Here is a 7,963-nt window from a genome sequence, read left to right on the forward strand (position 1 = left end):
CTTTTCTCAATGTCCTTACTTTTTCTTTGGGTTCATCAGTTCCCTTGGATCCAGCTCTTTCTCCTCTCTCTCCTGGGTTCTCTTATCTTAGGATCTAGCCAGAAAACTAGTGGACCACTTCAAGAGGGTTTCCATGACTGGCTAAAGCCATGAAATAGGGTGGGAATTGCACTTTCCCAGAAACTCCCTCCCTCCCAGGAAGTGTGGGAGAAGTTTTCAGAAGCAGCTCATCTTCTCCTCCGGCTCAGGGGTCCTCAGAGTTAAGGCTCTGTAGTTCCATCTATAGCCAGTATTGCCTTGGCAGGGATGGTTATCATAGCTGTTTTGCAGGTGAGGAAGCCAGCAGAAAGCCAGCATGAGTCACCCAAAGTCACACAGCCAGTTAAGTGGAAGAGCAGAGTCCTGAACCCAGGATGAGAGATTCTCAGCTTCTCATACCTTGGCATCTAGACTTGACCACTGCAAAAAGGTATTGGGGGGCCCAAACCAGGTGCCAGTAGGCAAATTACAGAGGCCCTTAGGAATTACTGAACCCAGATACCCTGATTTTAAATCTCTCTGTCCTGTCTCAGAGGCACCTGAAAAATCTGTCCTGATGATGACAGACAGGCACACGTGTGTGCATGCGTACGTGCGCGCGTGCACACACACACACACACACACACACACAAAGCTTAAAGCAGCAGGGAACATTTTCCTGACCCTCTGTGGCTACCCTGGAGAATAACTCCTGGCACTCTCTTCCCTAGTCTTCGCAAGCTTTTTCCTTGACCTTGACTCTGGATATCCTGCACTCCAAGCTCTCCTCTCCCCAGAGATTACCCTCCTTTGTTTGTGTAGCTGTCTACAGGAGGTGTAGAGATGAGGCGGAAGTTAGGTCTTCCCGCACTGCCTCACACCCCTGGCCTGCTTCTGGGATTGCCTCCCTTCAGCCTGTTCCCATGGTAGCCAGAGCCTCCTGACCAGATGCTGGACAGATACGTTGCTCCTCCACACAGAACCCTTGGGCGCTCCCCTTCCACTACAGTGAATACCAAAGTTCTTCCAGGATGTCCCCACCCCATTTCCTCCTCAACTTCATCTCTCACCACTGCCCCCCACCTGCTACCACCCTGCTGTTCTTGAAGAACACCAGGTGCACTCCCAGCTCTGGGTCATTGAACTGTGTCCCTCTGCCTGGTGTACCTCCCTCACTTAGACATCTGGCTCACGCCCCCACCTCCTCACCATGTTTGCCCAGATGTCTGTTTGATTCTTAGGCCTCTCACGACCTTCCTATTTAAAATCTGCCTCACCTTTCTCTGCATTCCCTCTTCCCTTTCCCTGGTTATTTTCCTCCATAACATTTATCATCATCTTTCATGCTGTATTTTCACTTGTTTATTGTCTATTTCCTCCTACTAAAGTTTAAGCTCCATGAAGGCAGAATTTTTATTTTTATTTTTTCAGTGCTAGGAGTCAAACCCAGGGGCCTCATTCATGCTAAGCAAGTGTTCTACCACATCCCTGGTCCACAGGCAGAGATTTTTGTCTGTATCATTCACTACTGAAACATCAGGACCTGAAACAGTGACTAGAACATAGTCGGGGCTTAAACTTGTCAAATGAATGAATGGTGTCCAATTTATGTCTGTTGAAAGAAAGAATAAATGAGTCAACTGATGAGTCAAAAGAAAACCCACAGGAGAGGTACAGGACAAGAATTGGATTTCAGAGAGGAGGGGTACCATTTCTGGCAGGGCCGGTGGGCAGGTGGCCAGGGAAGACTTCCATGAGGAAATGAGCTGTCAAGTCCTCAGGACATTCTGGGAAGAGGGGATCTGAGAATAGCAGCAGCTCATGGGTCACTGTTCTTCTTTCAAGGGAGGGGAAGAAACTGGGATTGGAAATGCTAATCATCCCATGAAGAATGGCTCCTCTTGGCGGTGGAGTACACACAGGGCCTGTCTGTTTATTTTCCTTTGGCCCCAAGCAGCTGGGCCTCTTTTTCATCCTAATTGCTTTGCTTCAAGTTGCTGTCACTTCTCAGGAACAGCAGAAAATTAACTGTGCTGGTGGGAGACACAGCTGTCAGAAGACAGCCACCTCTGAGCGTACTGATCATGGACACAGGATACAGGACCCTGGAGGAAGTCTCCACCCAACAATGTCCTCCACAGCCCTCAGGGTTTTGCTCCAGCTGGAGTGGGGAAGCATGAGAAGAGGGAGCTCTCTCTCTGGCATCTCAGGAATTAATAAAGGTAAAAGGGGGTCTTTTGTTGGGTGGCAGGGCCTTGTGCAGGTTATGAACATCTAGTCCGACCCCTCTCTTTTCACAGGGGAAGAATATGAGGTCAAGAGGGACCAAGTACTTGCCTGAGCTAAATCTTGCATTTCTAGATTCCTCTTCTCATTATACTGTGCTGATCTGTTGTGCTGTCTGCCAAGGCACCCAGGAGGGAGGTTCCCCCCAATGCCCCATCAGGCCTGCCAGCTCGGATTCCACATTTCCATCCTTGTTTTGTCCAGTAAAACTCACTCCTCTTATGTTCTGTCCTTTCAGCATTTTGCTTTGATTCAGTAAGGAGGGACAAAGAAGTTGGTGATATTTGGGTACCTGGGCCCTTCAAAGGCGCCCCCCCCCAACAGTTTTGCCAATTCTAAGAGTGGCCCAAGGCCATTGGTTCAGGATGCTTCTCTTTCTGGGTAACTTATTTTCATCCTAATTAGGGCTTTCTAATGATGTGCCTAACTCCAAAGTGCTGGTTAGCAGAGAGAATTCCAGGTGCTCAGGGAGAGTGCTAGCACTGGGTTGGGGTGAAAATCAGGAACTGAAGATCTGTGGGGCCTCCTCTACAGGGGACAGATGGGTCTACCTGCCAGCCTGCTGGTTTGGGAGTCAAATGTTGGTTGAAGGCTGTTTGACCTTGGGTAAGTTCCTGAATCTTTCTGAAGTTGAGGGCTCTCCACTATACACAGAGATGATCATTCCCACCCAGGGTTGATACACATGTAAAATGAGAATTTACCAATCAGCACAATCAATCCTCCCCTCCCATGCTCCTTTCTTCTCCTGTCTTCTCTTCACACACTCCCCTCCATCCTTTATTGAGCTCTTGCTGTCAGGAAGGCACGGGCCTGGTGAGTGGAGCACAGTCTTGCAGTCTGTATTTAGCGCTCAGAACCATTAAACACAGGCCTCAGCATCGGGGGGACCAGGGCTTCTATTCCAGCTCCATCACTTACCGGCTGTGTGGTCCTGGGCAAATGATTTCCTTATAAAATGGAGATGAAGAAGATGATGATGACACTCACCTTATGCAGAGTCATTGTGCAGATTGTGTGAAGCACCTACTGTTGGGGGTCCAGAGAGGTGGGTTAGGGCCTGAGTGTGGGAGCCTTGAATGCCCAGCTGGAGAACCTGGGCTTTATTCTACGGGCACATTTTTGAGGCAGTGAGTGTAATAGAACAGAGGTGCTCAGTGCTCCTAGAAGCTGCCCAATGGGAGTACAGGGGGAGGTGGGAGGGGAGTGTGAGGTCAGGAGACTCATTTCCCGGCTCCCTCCCTGTGTGGCTGTCTTGTGCTTTTTCTTCCACTGACCCAGTCACAGGACCTGACAGGTGACCCTTTCTGTACAGTCCTTTCAGTCTCCAGCTGGGGTGGCCACCCCTACTCTCCTCCTTCAGGTCAGGTGTGGTGAGAGCCCTGCTGTCTCTAACTTGCAGTTCCTGGAGTGGCCCTTAACCCTTTGTAAATGGCCTCATCCCTCACCTTTCCTCTGGGGACCCCATTTGAGTTGTCATCTCTTTCCTGGCAGGAGCCTGCTGGATGTGTGCCCTGCCCCCGCAGCCCTCTCTCTGGGCATGTGTCACTGAGTGGCTAGGCTTGGGCACAGTAAAGGATACTGGAATATGTCCACCTCATACCTTGGCCTGATTACACGGTGATGGGAACCAGAGGAATGTCTTACGGGCAAGAGCAGTGCCTCCGTGACCATGACTGGAAGCTGTGCCTTACCTCCCAAACCACTTGAATTTGGGGGGGGGGGGGGGATGACCTTTAGAAGCTCTCTAAGGATTGGTTGGAATGGAAACAGAACCAGAGGCATAAACTCTAGAGCACGCAGCTTCTGCCATCCCCTTCCGGGTGAGGACCAGGCAAAACTATAGCACCAGCCCCTAGGTAGGACCTTGCTCTCCACTGCCCTGGCCAGACCTGACCATCGCCAACTTTAATCAAGGGGCTCTTCAAGCTCCACAGTGAGAGTTCTGGAGACCCTTGCTCCAGGTTTAGCTCTGTCACCCATTTGCTGGGTGACATTGAGCTGCTTACATCGCTTCTCTGAGCCTGCTTTCTATCTATCACTGGAGATGATAGGACAGCTATCTGATGCCCATATTTGCTGTGGGACCAGGTGAGGGCCCCATTGTGTGGGGACCCAGTGTAATAGTAGGGATGTTCCAGCTGCTAGCTCAGACTTTCTGGATTCTAATTCAGTTCTAGCACTTTCTGACTGTGTAACCTTAGGCAATTTAACCTCTCTGGATCTCAGGTGGACTTCTGTCAGTGAGCATAACAGTGCCTAAACTCAAAGTGCTGTTAGGAGGATAAGATACCATACAGAAAGAACTTTGAACAACCAGTGCTGGGGCCACAATGTCAATAAACCAGGAAAATCTCTACCCTCTGGAGGGGGCAGTGGATCGTGCTAGCAGTGACAGTTGGTCTGCCTTTAAATGGAAAAGGTGATCAATGACTATGTAGCAACAGAGGGAGCCCCAAAGAGGGGCTTTTGACCTGCCATTCCTCCTGATCCAGCACTTAGGGACTTGGGGCAGTGCTCCCTCTGGTGGAGGTGGGAGGGAGGGGTGTGTGAAGTGCAGATGCAGGGCCCTGTCCTCTGACCTGAGCTGTGCAGATAGCCCTCCCCACCGCTGGGTCCGATGGAAGACACAGATGAAGCCACTCGGGGTCCTGCACCCTGAGTTGCTCAAAATGTTTCTCTTAGCTTCAGCTTCCTACTTTGAACCCCCCAACAGCTCAGGACTGCCTTAGGCTATCTCTTTGGCCACCCGCCCCCCACATGGCAGGAGTTGGGTGACAGAGCAGGAGTGGTGGCTTTCCTGACCAGCAGCACCCACCCCTCTCCCCAGCTCCACCTGCTACTCCACAGAGTGTGGCCACTGCTTCTGACCTGCTCAGGGGCGTGACCCAGGCTCATCTCTGCTCCACTCCACTGCCATGTAAAATGTGCCATGTGCTCCCCAAAGGAGCCCATGAGACAGCTTGGCTCCCCCTCACGGCCCCCCCCCTGCCTTCCATGGGCCCCAGGTGGCCTCTCGCTGATCAACAGCAGCTACCAGGATCTCTTCTTTACTTCATTCTTGGTCACCTGGTCCCTCCTGGCTCTGAGAGCTGGACACCAAGGAATGTGGGTGGCTGCCATCATTCCCTAAAATCACCTTGCTGATAGTGTCATCCTAAGGACCCAGAGTGTTCCTTCACACTTCCTGGTGGTGCTTTCACCCAGAAATTCCCTTAAGCCTCTTTGGGAGCCAGTTCCCCTTCAGCGCAGGCCACTCCTCAGAGGGGCAACTTTCCTGGGTTTTCCTCCCTCCTCCCTCTTTTTTTCCTTTCTTCATTCAGCAAGCATGCCTGAATGTCCTAACCACAAGCTGTATCAGGCTCAGGGGCAGAGAGGCTGCCAGGTTCAGTCCCTGTCCCCAGGGCCTCACAGTAGGAAGAAAGAGGGTTCCCTCAGCAGCTACAGGCCCAGTATGGAAGTTCCCCACAGGAGACCACACCCTTGCTGACAGTCTGGACCCACTTTCCCTCCCCCAGCTTAGACCAGGTTCACAGGGAGACAGGATGAACTCTGCCCCAGTTGGTTGCTGCCTGGGCCCCTGTTCTCTCACTGTATCCTGTTGGTGTTTTGGTTGTCAGCCGGCAGAACCATCTTTGGCTAACTTAAGGACAACAGGATCTGACTAGAACTTTGGGTGCTTAGCTCACTGGGAAGGTCAGAGCGCCTGCTGGGGAAGAGTGGAGCCCAGTGGCTCTGGACTCCAGGACTCCAGGAGCTGTGTCCACCCCTGGATGCAGCCAGATCAAGTGCTCCCAAGGTTCTGAGGTTACAGGCCAGGGCCAACTGGCCCTGTGTGGATGACTTGTGCCTATCCGTGGTCTGCAGATGCAGGGCACTTAGGCAGAACACACTAAGATGACTATATCTGGGGGAGGGGCATTCTCCCAACTATACTGGGTGTCACTTAAGAATAAGGGGCAATGGTCAGCACAAGGCTTGCTGAAGACCTTGGAATAGCAGGGTTGCTGGGAGTATTTGAAATCTGTGCTTAAGCCATGCCCCCAGGCTGGCCTGGCCTGGGTCCTTGGCTCCCAAAGTCCCTGGCTTCCATTTTCTGCCCTCATCTGACACCCAGTTAATGTCTTTGCTCAACCTGGAAACATTTTCTTAATGACAAAAAAATAAAACCATAGGTTAAAAGTCTTGAGCAGTAAAATAGCAGATGACGTCACATGGGCAGCTGCCCAGAGGACACAGAATGCATGTCTCTTGAGTGGGTGGCCTTATAAGGACAGGTTCAGGAGGAGAATGGGCAGGAGGGAGGGCCACCATCAGGAGCCTGGAGGCTGGGCTGGGGTGGGTACCCCACCACTGGGCTGGGGTTGGAGCCAGCAGGGGTGCCTGGCCAGGATCCAGTTCCAAAGGGGAACTGGCAAAGTGCAACCTTCAGAGGCCCTTATTGGGCCAGAGCCTGCCTGTCCTGCCCTCAATGCCATCATCACCAGCACAGGCACCAACCTGCTCACAAGGAGCTGCTGCACTGACCCACAGACCAGGCCAGCCCCAGGAAGCGCCACTTCAGGAAAGAGGCCATTTCCCATGCTTCGTCCCACTTTCCACCACTGCTGGGCCCAGCTGGTATGGTATGCAATAAAGGTTTGAAGGGTGGAAGAATCAGTAAATGAATGGTTCTTTGGTGGTAGTTTTGGCTCATCAACTTAGCTGTAGTTCCTGAAACGCTGGTGGTGTCATCTCTTCTCAGAGGGATAAACACAAGGCTGAGGAGTGCTTAACATTTCAAAGGGTCACATAACTAGTTAACGATAAGGCTATAGTTCCAGCTTAGATGTGACTTCAGCATCCATACTTCTAACTTTATTATTCTACCTTCTAAAAATTATTTTAAACTAACAGTTTGCCCATTGCCATTTAATTTTTAATCAAGCAAGTTTTCTAGGGATGGAAAGTTTGGGGTAAGTGGAAGAAGGATGGAAATAGTGGCATGTGTAAGGGCTTGCCAACTGGTCACCTCTAATCCAGGAGACTTAATAAAGTGATGGACTGAGGCCAGGTTAACCTAATCAAAACATAAATAGCTTTGGATCTAACATTGCATCTTAGAAATTGAACTTTACTGTCTTTTCCAAATGTAGTTCTATTTTGGGCAATAGACACATGACTAACTTTCTGCCATCTTTCAGATTTTCTAATAGTTCTGCATTGCCTACAAATTATTCAAAGCAAGTTTGAAGGCCAAAGAATATTTTTAATGTGATTTCAAGTTGGCAGGCATTGAGGCTTAGTGGAAAGCATCAAGGGGTGGCCAGCCTTAGGAGACTTGGGTTCTAGTTCCGCAGTGTAGGCCTGCAGAAATCCCTGTTATACTTTGAAACACAGTGTCTGAGGTTGAAGCTCTAAGAACTGAGAAATGTGGGTTTCTTTTCTTTTTCTTTTTTCTTTTTTCTTTTTTTTTTTTTTTTTTTTAACATACCTCAGCTCCATGCCCGGACTCATTTGCAGGGTGCAGTGGGGCTGAGAAATTTGGATTTTGTGGTAATTGCTTCAGGTTTTTGCATGGGCCAGCTGGGAAGGCAGGGCTACCAGCGTCTTGGTCTCTGACCTCTGCTTGCCTCAGTCATGAGGTCACTCAAACAACTGGTCCTTTCAATCCCTGAGG

Source organism: Sciurus vulgaris, assembly GCF_902686455.1.
Source record: "Sciurus vulgaris genome assembly, chromosome: 2".
NCBI lineage: Eukaryota > Metazoa > Chordata > Mammalia > Rodentia > Sciuridae > Sciurus > Sciurus vulgaris.